This window comes from Rhea pennata, chromosome 9, assembly GCF_028389875.1.
Source record: "Rhea pennata isolate bPtePen1 chromosome 9, bPtePen1.pri, whole genome shotgun sequence".
NCBI classification, from domain to species: domain Eukaryota; kingdom Metazoa; phylum Chordata; class Aves; order Rheiformes; family Rheidae; genus Rhea; species Rhea pennata.
This window is the reverse complement of record NC_084671.1, coordinates 21,422,324-21,434,574: the sequence shown is the minus strand read 5'-3', so window position 1 is coordinate 21,434,574 and position 12,251 is coordinate 21,422,324.

The following is a 12,251-nucleotide window of genomic DNA, read 5'->3' as shown; positions in this document are numbered from 1 at the left end:
CATTATCTACATTGTCAAAGATAGAAACGCATATACAACAACTTCCTTGATGCAATAGGACAGTTATTATCCCAGATAATCCATGGCAGATGGTGAGACAAGGAAGGTGCTGTTGAATGTGGCCATTGTAATGACAAGGACTTAAAGGTTGCTCCTCACTGTTCTGCTCAGTGGGGATTTTGCCAATGACTCCAGTAGGAAAAGAACTGGAGAACCAAAAAGACAATGTCTAACCAGTTCCAGAGGAGCAGACTATGCTACATATTTTTAAAGATATCCAACAGAAGTGTGAGAGGAGTCATAGGTGAGAAAGACTATTCCAGCTAGCATAGTCTGTTTATTTAGAAAGAAAAAAAAAAAGTTATTGAATGGATTAGAACTATTCATTTTAGAGAATGAAAATCCTACAATAGTTCCCCAAAGTATGTCCTTAGCAAACTTTAGTGACCTATATTTTCAGTCCCCAAAGTCATCTTTTTCTTTGACTAAGACAATGCCAAAATTGAGAGAGATTAATTATAGTTGTATAACATAATTATTTAATCCTGCAATCCACTCTAACAAAATATGCTGCTCATAAAATCTTGGTGCAAGCTCTGGAATTACTTTACTGCTTTCTCCAGTTGCAATAGTCTTCTCTATTTTCTTCTTGCACCTTTCTTAAATTTTATCAGTGTATCTACCAGGAATTGTCAACCTAAAGTGCTATAAAATTATACAGTGTTAGTGGGATGTATGAACACCATTTAAAATTCACTCATAATAGCTTCCAGTAGTGTTAATTTGAGCCAAATAATGGCTTATCTACAACAGGTTTCCTAGTATGAAGAAAGCTCAGGAAATCCTTTTTCCTGCTTGGTATAAGGCATCTATATTTTGATTATTTCTTCTCTCGGGCTGAAGAGGAAAACCTGGAAACACAGATTTCCTTTGAAACAGGATGTCTGGGTTCATTCTCTCACCCCACATAAACATCAGCCTTTCTATGGCTACCGCAGCAATGGTCTTAGGAAGCAGTCTGAACATCCACAAAAGGTACCGTGGAAAGACTGTGCTTTTGTTAATAGAGAGAATAATGAGATTTAAACATTTACTGCTTGAAGAATGTGCCAAAAGTGATGATGCTAATAAGAATGCAATAAAGCATTACAGATGGGGTTTTGACATCATTTGATTCCAGCAAAAGATGTGCAAATGAAAGGGCAAAATATGAATATCTGCAAATACCAACATATCCCACAGGCAAACATCTATTCCTCTTTCCAAGTGTCTAGGAGAAGGACTTTTCTGGCAGCACATGCTAAGAATAGAAAGATCAGCTTGATAGAGCAGGATGAGTAATGAATTTCTGACTTCAAAGTTTTTATGGAGAAACCGAATATACTCTTTTTTTTTTTTGTTTTAAGAACAAGAAATCGGCTGTTAAACACTTGCCTTTACTCCACAGAGGTACTCGTAAGTGTGGAAGAAAGTGATCTCCCTAGTGAACAGAACCTGCTGTGCAAGTAAAATCGACAGGTGGACTCCAGCTAGAAACTTCAGACCTGGTGACATTTGCAGGCCTCAGGGTGAAGCATCTGAACCCACCTTTTCAAAATGAACAAGTGGTGCTTACCTCTTTTTGAGATTCATGAATGGAAAGCAGTGTGTGTAATATTAACCTTGGAAGTTCAGCGTTTGGAAATTTAAGGGTAAGTCAAAGGTAAAAGTGCACTTGAAATTGAAATGAGTGAAGTTTATATTGTCCCAATTAGAAGTAATAAGTTTAATTTCCTGTGTTTAATCATGATCCCCTCACTGGCACTTAATCTGTGTGTCAGTCCTCTAGAGGGTGTGATAGAAATTTTCATGGCTTCAGGGACGTGTGAATTGCCACTGCTCTTTTTGCTCTCCTCCTTGGGAGTAGGTGAGGTGGCCCTCTTCGAGAGCAGCTATTCTTCTATTGTGTCATTTCTAATGCTAGCTTAAACTGGACAGGAGATGTAATGAAATCTTTCAGAGCACCAAAAAAAGGTAAGTTTATAAATTCAATTTCAGAATGAAAAGACTAAATTTTTGCAAGAATGCTAAGGAAAAGGCAGTAGGTTCTATCCTTCAACTTTCCACTGGCCTGTGGTTCCATTTCAGATATAAAAGGATGGAAAAGCAGAAAAAATATTAAAATCAATGCAGGTAACTTCCATTTAATGTCATGCTTCTTGAATTAGATCTATAGTATGTTTATATACTACTTAAGCACTTTATATTTATGCCTGATTTGATTTGACTTTAGAACTATAGTCTACTTGGTGTGTTATCAATCTTTTTCAAAAACAACATTGACTCTATACGACAGTATAGCATGTATATCGTTCCAAGAGGAAGCACGGTTCAGTTCTTAAAGGATGTACTTTTGGTTACATCAACACATCAGCACATGTACTCTCCAGGGAGAACTGCTTTTCCTTCTTACATGAGGGTAAAATTGGAGAAATAAATTTCACTATTGATTGCTTTCCACATTTTTTTTTTAAGTCTGAATCTTAACAGGTTTAAAGGAAAAGTACAGCTGTAAATTTATACTTTAAGAAAATCACTTGGAAATTATCAATGAATGTGCGGGGCAGTGTTTGCCACTGTCACATTTGCTACATTTAAACAAAACTGATGTAAAATAATTTGCTGAGTTCATGTTTTGGAAAGGTCTGAATGCTTAACTTGATCTCTCAAGTCATGTTGTCAGCATACTACCGCTGACCTTGGAGTTTCATTGAGGATAAATTTGGGTTTTTTTCACAATCTATTAATTTAAGATTTAATTTGTGTTTATCAATTTGGATTTTAATTTGAAATGGTTTTGGTACAGTCTTTACTGATGAACTGCGTAACTGAATTTCTCCTGAGGTGTCCATTTTCCCCTGACCTGACCTGACTCTGGGACTTGGTCATTGGAGCTCATTGGATTTAAGCTGAAATGAGCTAAACTTCCACAGTAAAGTAGATATTTGATTACTTGTTGACTAAACTCCTGTCAGCGTGCACCTATGGCACTAAATCCACAACCTAAAAACTAAAGTTTCTGGAAGAGTTCATACTAAGTGAGCTGATTCAGCCCTTGTCATTAGTAGAGTTATCCTTTACTAAGTAGGAGTAACTGTTCAATTAACCAGTGCTTCCACATGATCCTTCACATGGGGTCCTGTGTTGGTTTTGCAATAATTTCACAAAAATTTAACTGTGATCCCCTGATGCCCAGCAACCTGTATAATAAAAAGTATTGTATGGTATTTACTCCTTTTAAAGCATGTCTGCTAAGGAAGGTTGCTTTGGAGATTGAAGCACTTGTGTTTTAGGTGCAGATGGAACTAAAAATTTAAGGTTTGAAGTCAAAGGGGAGATAATGCTGGAAATACTAATTTATGAATGATGATACAGCTAGATGCAGAGTATGCCAGTCTTAAAGATTACAGTGGAAAGTCAAAAAGAAAGCATCTGAGAGTTATATTAGGAGAAATATGCATGTAAAATCTAAGGCTTTTAACTATGTAACACTTGAAAAATCAGTGTGATGCGGCTGCTGCTTTTTTCCCCGTTACATTTTTTGTTCTATTTGAACAGTTATAGACAAACACATGTTTTGTCAAGCTTGCTATGTATGTTTTTGTATACTGTGCTGCACCCAGAATTAAAAAAAAAAACTTGAGGCTGACAGCAAATGTGTTATTTTCTTAAACCTACTGTATTTAAGCTATGCTTCATAAGTCAGCAAATTAAGAATCTTGAAGTATAGCGTCTACCTAAACTGTACGTAGTAAGTTTGTCAACATCTGTTTTGAACAAGAGTCCTCCAGGGGCATAGTTGTCTGGAAGTAGAGATGGAGAGTATTGTATGATGTACTGTGGTATATTATGTGTAGCAAGTCCTAAACTGATCATTTCTTATTACTTGGGTTCAGAGTTTTCTAGTCACAAAGAATTTTCCTTTTGTGTCACTTCTTTTCCTCCATGAAAATATTTTTAAATAGCTGAATTGAACAAACTTTAGGATGCTTTGACTTCCTTTTACACTTTATAGAAGAGAATAATTTAAATCATATTCTTATTTGAATTTTCCCTTCCTTACTTATTATTTGGTCGCTGCCCCTGATCATTATGTAATGAAATGAAGGCACTCTTGCAGGGTTAGAATTGGAAAGCCTTAGATGGGTGCATGTAGTGTGATACCCCAGCTGTACAGAAGGCTGTAACTGATAGGCCTCAAGTCTGCACCTGTTCTCATCTTCCAGACTGGCTGAATGTCCTACCACGCAAATGCATCAGCCAGGAAGCAATAAATCCCCTCCTCCTGTGGTGTCAGCACTTCAATCAACTTGTTATTAGTTCATAGATATCTCATACATGCTTTAGGTGACCCTGCTGAGTGGGGAGGTTGGACTACATGATCTCCAGAGGTTCATTCCAACCTTACTGATTCTATGATTCATGTTAGCTCCAGGAAGTAGTTTGCACAGAATTCTGTGATCAGCTGCTGTTAGTAATGTAGGTATCTCTTTCCCCTTTTTATAGTGCAGCAGCTAGTGGTATGATACTAGCCACCTTGCTGACTGATACAGATAGGTTAGATCTGTAGGTTTCAAGACACTAATGAGCATGCTGTGAACCTGGCTATGGGTACTCATTAGATGTGTGGATAAAGACTACTAGCAATTTGGGGAGTCAAATTTTGGAAATTCTATTTCATTTAAGGCTTTCAAGGTATTTGACATTGAAAGTATTTTGTGATTAGGAAATACATCTAGCTCAGTATGAGATTTTGTCATTCAAAGATTGAACTGAGTATTACAATAAAGGTCTCTGGACTTATTTCTTCCTTCTTGTGATGAGCCACAACATAATGATGCATAGAGGAGAAAAAGCTGTACCACTGATTTTGGAATGGGATATCTTCACTGATATTTTTACAAATGATCAACTTATCTTCTGAAGAACTAGTGGCACTGCGGAACAGTTCTGTATCATTCTATTTCTGTGTAGTTGTTGAGAAGGGTGAATTTGAGAGACAGCTGTATTTGGGTATCTGCATTGCATTTGAGAAATCAAGAAAGAGTTACCATTTTTCCTTTCCTGTGGTCTGTCGCAAATATCAGTGAATAAGATGAATAAGATGCTTACAGAAGAACAAGCCAAACTTTAGTTCTTGTGTTCCTTAGGTCACCATAGAGACTTACAGACTCAAATACCTGTAGATTCCTCCCAAGGAAAGTGTTCCTGAAGGTTTTAATAACTTCTGTGGTCTTCACTGAAATGCATGTATACTTACTGTGACTGTAGCTCTATATTGTGTATTTTTCATAGTTCATTTCAAATGGACTTCTGTCTGACAAAAACTAGATTTGGTTATAATCACCACTCCTGATTACATTTGTCATGCTTTTATGCCCTAAAATACAGAACTTTATTTTAGCAAGAAGCTTGAGATTGCGCAGAATGCTCAACATGCTATTGCTCTGGTGAGAGAGGGTCCAACATTTTCCTGAAAACAATGCAAGCAGTTGGTCTTCAGTGTCTGAACTAGGACTTATATCTGGGAGACCAACAGAGGAAAATATGCGCTGTCTCTGTCTTCATGGCCTCTTACTAAGCCATACCATGCACGGCCAGAATTATCAGAACTGGGGGCATAATATGAACCTTTCATACTTGTGAGCAGATAATTTTTCATAAGCTTATGAAGACCTATGCCTGACTGAAATCAGTGGGGCTATCATTTGGTGATGAACAGTTTGTCAAGAGTTTGCTATTTGTGGCCTTGCAGTGTCCCATGAGAGCTACATCATTTTCCTCCCTTACAGCTACATCATTTTCATTCTTTACAGGAGCACTGAGTGGTCTTGTTTAACTGGATTACATTCACAGATGTATAGAAAGTGGTGGTATTTAATATCGCAGAGACAGCAAAAAGCCTACATAGTTATCAAAACAAAGTAGTATTAAAACTATTGAAACCAAAGACAGATTTAGTGACATTCTGTGAAGGGAGGAAAAAAATCTTTGAGAAGAGTGTTTTTTTTTTTGTTTTTTTTTTTTTGGTTTTTTTTTTTTTTGTTTTTTGTTTTTTTTTTTTTTGGTAGCTGGCTTTTTAACCTTCCCAGGCCTTCAATTTAAATTGCTTGGCAAAACATTTATTATCATAAATTCTGAAAATTCTGATTGTTATTTTTTAAGCTGCAGTGGTACTAGTGCATGAAATGTGAACATAAAACAAAGGCTTACCAAGGAAAATAACAGTCAGAAATAAGGATAATAAACTTTCTACAGTATTTTAACAAAGATTTGGTTACAATTTTTTTTAATTTATTTTAACAATTTTGAAAGAACTCTATACTTTGCAATTAGTGTCACTTGACTACTTTCTTTCAGGCATCTCATCAGACTATAAGAAGTCTGCCTGGAAAATAATAGTCTGTCTAATCATTAACCAGTTTATTTTTTATGAACTTTTTAAAACTGTTTGGTTCATGTTATTTTACTATTTTTTAAAAAGTCATATACGTAACTGGACAACTGCATAAAAATACAACACTGACTATTTTGCAAGATGCATTGGGCAATTAATTTGCGTTGTAGTTCTATAACGAGCTCTTTCAGAGTAGTGTTGATATGGGATTAAAATACTTACTATAATGTAGGTATATCCTCCCTTCAATATTTCACTTTCCTCGTGAGAAATCTGAAATCTCCCGAATGGACATAGCCTAAATGAACAAAGTCATTTGTAGATAGTGTAAGTATATATGTGTGTTTTGTTTTTGTATTTTAAACTCAATTGATAACATTCTGAAATAATTACTGTCAATTAAGACATTGAAGACTAACACTATATCGAGAGAAGTTTTTGTCTCCCTTTATTTCCTTGTTTCTACTATGCAAATCTACACTGAAGCCAAGAAGAGAAACTAAGAAATATTTGTCTACTTTGAAATCCTTGACTGCTACACATGATGGAAACTGGAAAAGCACAGAATCTGTGTATTTATATTCCATACTGCAGAGTGTATATATTATGATTTTATCTTTAAGAAAGCCAGTAATGAATTCTCCTGCTTATTTGTCATATCCTTATTAAAATTACTTCATCTTAGATATCAACGTGAAAGGTCAAACTATTTCTTTCTGAGTTGTTAAAGTAGATTATTCTAATGTTCTATGGATTACGTGGGTGTCCCGTGCTGAGAATGTCTTTGTGAAGACGTTCACAAAAGAAAGTAAAAACAAAGCCAAAGGAAATTAAAGTAAAATATCTGCAAAGGAGAAGTTTTAAAGTTCCACATTAGATCTTCGTATGGTGACCAGGATTCACTGCCTTACAGTCTTTAATCAGTTTATCCTCGCAAAGACATTGTAAGGAGAAATGCCTTCGACTCTTATTTTTGGAGGGGATACAAGACACAACAGAATTCAATAGATGACTTAGTTCTTAGACACTGTAGCAGAATGCAGGTCTTGCATGCAGTGTCAAGGGACGCTCTTTCGTGTGAATCCTCATGATAGTATGGAAAAATAATTTTGCAGAGTTCTAGATGAAGTTTGTTTTTTACGTTTTCTGCTGAGTGCAGGGCCTGAACAAAGGAGGGTAAATCCTTAAATATGATGCTTAAATTTAGGGGTAGTCCCTAACCAGATGATCAGGCAGTCGTCTGAGGTCACTATACTCAGCCTGCCCATTGCATAGACTTAAAGGGATTCCAAGGGGGGATTCTGAAGATGGAAGTGTCTTAAATTCCAGCCCTTCCTAAGAGATTCCAGCTATCTATATCGCATCTATAGATGCAACACACTATGATTACGAGCAAGCTGTGCCACTGAACAGAGAACAACAAGATTGTTTGGGTTGACGCTTTCTCGTCTGTCTTAGTTTCCACCCCTGTGAAATGGAAATGATGATCGTAGTATAGACAATGCTGTGAAGTTCTCTTCAGCCTTGTTAAGAGCTTTCTCCAATATTTGTACTGTTATGTGAAATTTGGAAAGCTGTGAAGCTATTCTCCCTCCCCCTTTCCCAGCCCCTGCTGGTTGACCAAGAGTAGTTTGTGCCATTGGACAATTGTACTGCTATAATTTTTCTCAGGAACAACATTGTTTCAAATATATTTTTTTCCTCTTTCAGATAAAGTATGTTTATTCTGGCAGAAGTTCAGACTTGCCTGAATCTATATCATTGTGGGATGTCTCAAGATTTCCTCTAACCATTGTTTATAGTAACTGTGTCAGTTTGGAGAACAGAACTTTTTTTTCCTATGGAAGATCATTTGAAAAAAATTGCTTAAGGCATTTTTCTAAGATTATGATTTAAATTATTATAATCTCCTGAGGCCCTTGAGAAATAGGGCAGTCTCTGATCACTCTTGTGCAGTTGCCAACTTGCCAGATATATAGCGAGGAGGATAGAATGTGTCTGCTTTTCTAATTAGTTATTTCATATAGTAACTTATATACCCTTCTTTTTAAGTGACAAAAAAAATTAGGCTGCTGGAAAGATGTGTATTGTCCACTGGGTTTTATATCACTGCTTTATTGAATTATTTCAAAATCATGGGGAATCATTAAACCAAATTGTGATGTAAACTGCAGTGGAAATGATATATCTTTCAGGAGCTATCTTTAAAAGCTGATAGGAGGAAAAAAGAGGACTGAGTTCTGAAACTTTTGTTTAAAGACCTGACTTGAATAAACCTGAATCTACTGTCAGCAAAGTGTTGCTAGTGTACTTTGACCATATCGACATAGGAGAGAATGGATTATATCTCATGATTTTATTTAAACAGGTTATAATTTCAGAAGGTATACTTGGTCTCCATTGCCCAAACTGTTTCTCTAATGCGTTTTCAAATGAGTATCTTTAAAACAGCAGAAATTGCCTCAAATTCCTTTATTGATTTATCCTTTAGATATCCTTTATCCTTAAACTTGGTACTGTCATACTGGAAAAAGGTCTACTGGTCTCTGGACACTATCACTAACAGCAAGATGATATCTGCAAGCAGGAACAGTTATTGTAGTTTTAGGATGCAAATTTCCAATGAATTTTGTCGCTGTTTCACAGACAGAAATAATTGTATCAATGTCTGAACTGGGATAATTAGTGTTGTGAATGTTCCTTTAATTATCATAGTGCAAAATCAGCTGTGAAGTATACAGAAGTTACAGATCTAGTTGAAGTTAAAGTGGATGACTGTGTTGAAATGCATAAAGAATTACCACGGGCACATCGGAGTATTGGTAGTTTTTGTTGGAAACTGGATGTATTCAAAAGAAATAATAATGTCTAAAGCCGTTGCAGATGTTTCGGCAGAGTGACTGTGTGAGCAAGTGCGTGGGTGGCTGGAGCCTGGTAGCTCAGAAGTGGCAGAAGGGCTCTGGAAGCATGTTATGGAGGTAACCAACCCTCCAAGAGCCTTTCCTCTTGGAGCCCCAGAAATGAGTTTGGCATGTTGCCTGTGTCGTGGATTACATTGCTATTAAATGTAGGTATGTTTTTTTCACTACTGAAGCGTTCTTGTCAACTGTATATACATGCTTCCCTTTTGCATCCTCATAATTAAGTAATTGTGCAGTCTAGGGAAAAATCTGTCTGTTACTGGATGTGTTTTAAGAGTAACCTTCTCCTCACTGTCTCTACACTCAAACATGCAATTATGTTGTTGTATCTAATGCCATTCCTTCCGCAAGCTTTGAGCAGGAGAATTACTGCTGGATTTTGACTAGTCTATGAACATTTAATCTATCTGATGGCTAAGCTTTACCACTAATAAACTGTCTGTCTCTGTCTGTGGTTGCAAGTACATGTGGTCATTTTGTCATAGAATATCAAATATTTTCCTCTGCCTATTTTTTTTAAGTTTATCTTAGCAGCTAGCTACATTTGACACATTTGACATAATATTAAGAAACACAAAGACCATAGCAACTAGATTTGACTGTAATAAGCCAAACTGATATGGGGAGGGGAGGAAGAAAACAATTTTTTTTTTAAAAAAAAGCTTTCTAATAACTTCATAGAAAGATTTCTAGGGTTAAAAAGACAGTAGCTGAACTCTCCTGAAAGGACTTTATATGTTCCAATGTTGATCATACCTAAGACGTAAGAAAAATATATTATGGATGTGGTGGTATTGACTTAAAATACACCCATTTAAATGCTGTAGGCAAAAGCCAATGGAGAGTGCCAATGGAAATAATATAAATATTCCTCCAAGGTCTCCAGACAAAAATTGACACATTTCTTAATCCACTATAGATTCCTCTGTCTTTCACAAAGGGGAAGGCTAGATAGACCCACATGCACTTGATCTCTGGATGTAATACTTACAATACTGCTGAGCTTAACTCGCATGATTGTTGTTAGATTGTGTGAAACAATGTTGGGATCTTATTCTGTTGTCCAGTGGAGAAACCACCAGCACAGATGGTAGTAGGTTGTATCTGAGGAAATATCCACAGCGAGGGGAAAGTATTGAAATGGTGGAAGAGACCAGCTCTGGAAACTGGCTTCTCCAAGCTGTAGCTGAGCATGTTGACAGGAGAATGTAAGAAAAGGTCTGTTGCTTTTGCTGTCATTACACACCTTGTATGATCAAATGGAGGAATTTGGTCTCAGAGGTTGTCATTTCCAAACTGTTAAGAAACAATCCCAAACCTCCTGTCATTCTAAATTTACACAAATGGAAAATATTTTTTGTTATGTTTGTACACAGTCAAGATAGGTTTTGCTCTCTGGCTTCACTCTACTGATTATAAAGTAAATCTTTACAAACATTGTCAGTAGAAAAGCTTTTACTTTCCCAAACTCTTTCTAAAGGTGCTTTCTTCCTTTTCACCATCTGCTTAGTTGTAATGTAACCTGGCGTGCTCTCCTGGTGTGTTGTGGTCGCACTAGGCAAAAGCGGTCGTGGGAGGTGTAGTTCTCGATGATGAGGTGCCGAGCAGTTTCTCAGAGGAGAGTGAAAGAGCAGAACCAGCCAATTTTTCCTGACCCTGCGACCTTTGAAGTATTCCCATACGCTGGCCCCAATCCCAGCCCTTTTGCAGCTGGAGCGCAACAGTACACAATACTGCTGGAACGTCTCCTGGGAGAGCTCCATAAAAGTAGAAAGGGGCAGGAAAACAAAAAATGAAATTAATGTAAACTGTGTGCTGAGGTATTAAATGAATCCTCTGAAATGGGAACGTTGCCAGGAACAATGTTGTTCAGTCAGCTGACAGTCTTTGTGAGGAGGGCAGATGCTATTTATTGTATATTTACATCTGGAGGAAATCTGAGCTGATAAAAAGCTATGCATTTGTTTGGCATAAATTGTGAATAGGTCCATCTTCACATAAATATTGTGCCTCTTAACTGGTAGGCACAACTAAATTGTCAAAATAAATCCAAGTTTATTCTGAAGAGTCTATAAAGTAGTTTGATCAAAATGTTGATATTTTTATTTTTCTTGTGGACTTTCTTCTTTTATCTGCTCACTGCTAGCAAATATTAAAGCTAATGTGTCAAGCTCCAGTTCAAAACTGGAACTGATAAAAGCATGTTAGTAAAATTGCTCTACTTGCAGGGATACACATGAGTTAGCTCTCTTGGCTCTTAATTTTTCCGTGTTGTCTGTTTCTCCAGTTTTCCAGACAGCTGATTGCTTTCGTCTCAAGGTAACTTGGCCTTCAGCAAGTGAAAGGGCGGGTTCATTTAGATGCTGGTGCACCCTGAACCAGTCCACTGGTACTTAAAATATGTAAGAACTTCTGTTCCAGGAAAACAGAGACTTTGTTTTCTTTCTTTTCTCTCCTGGAGGTTGTGGAATAACTTGGAAAATTCCTCTCACAGCTTATTTATTCACTTCCAGACGAGCTATATCAAAATGCTTTAGTGCTTGAATAACATCATAGAATTAAAGTGATTCCAACTTTTTACTTGGTACATGAAATGGAGCGATGTTGTGTTTTAAGCATCTTGCTTAATATTTACAATCTTAAAAGTTTTATTCTCCCTTTCTTTGGGAGGAAGGGGGAGTTTCATTTGATTCAACAAATCCTATAATTAGTCTTCTACCTCACATGTTCCCATCAAATAATATTCATCAAACAATACTTTGTGTGACAACTCAGTATTTGTTAGTCTCATGATAGTTTTTTATACATACACAAACGGCCGTGCTCTTCTCAATATTTTGAGCTCAAAATGGCTGTTACTGACATGGAGTATGATAATTACAGTGTATAATTTA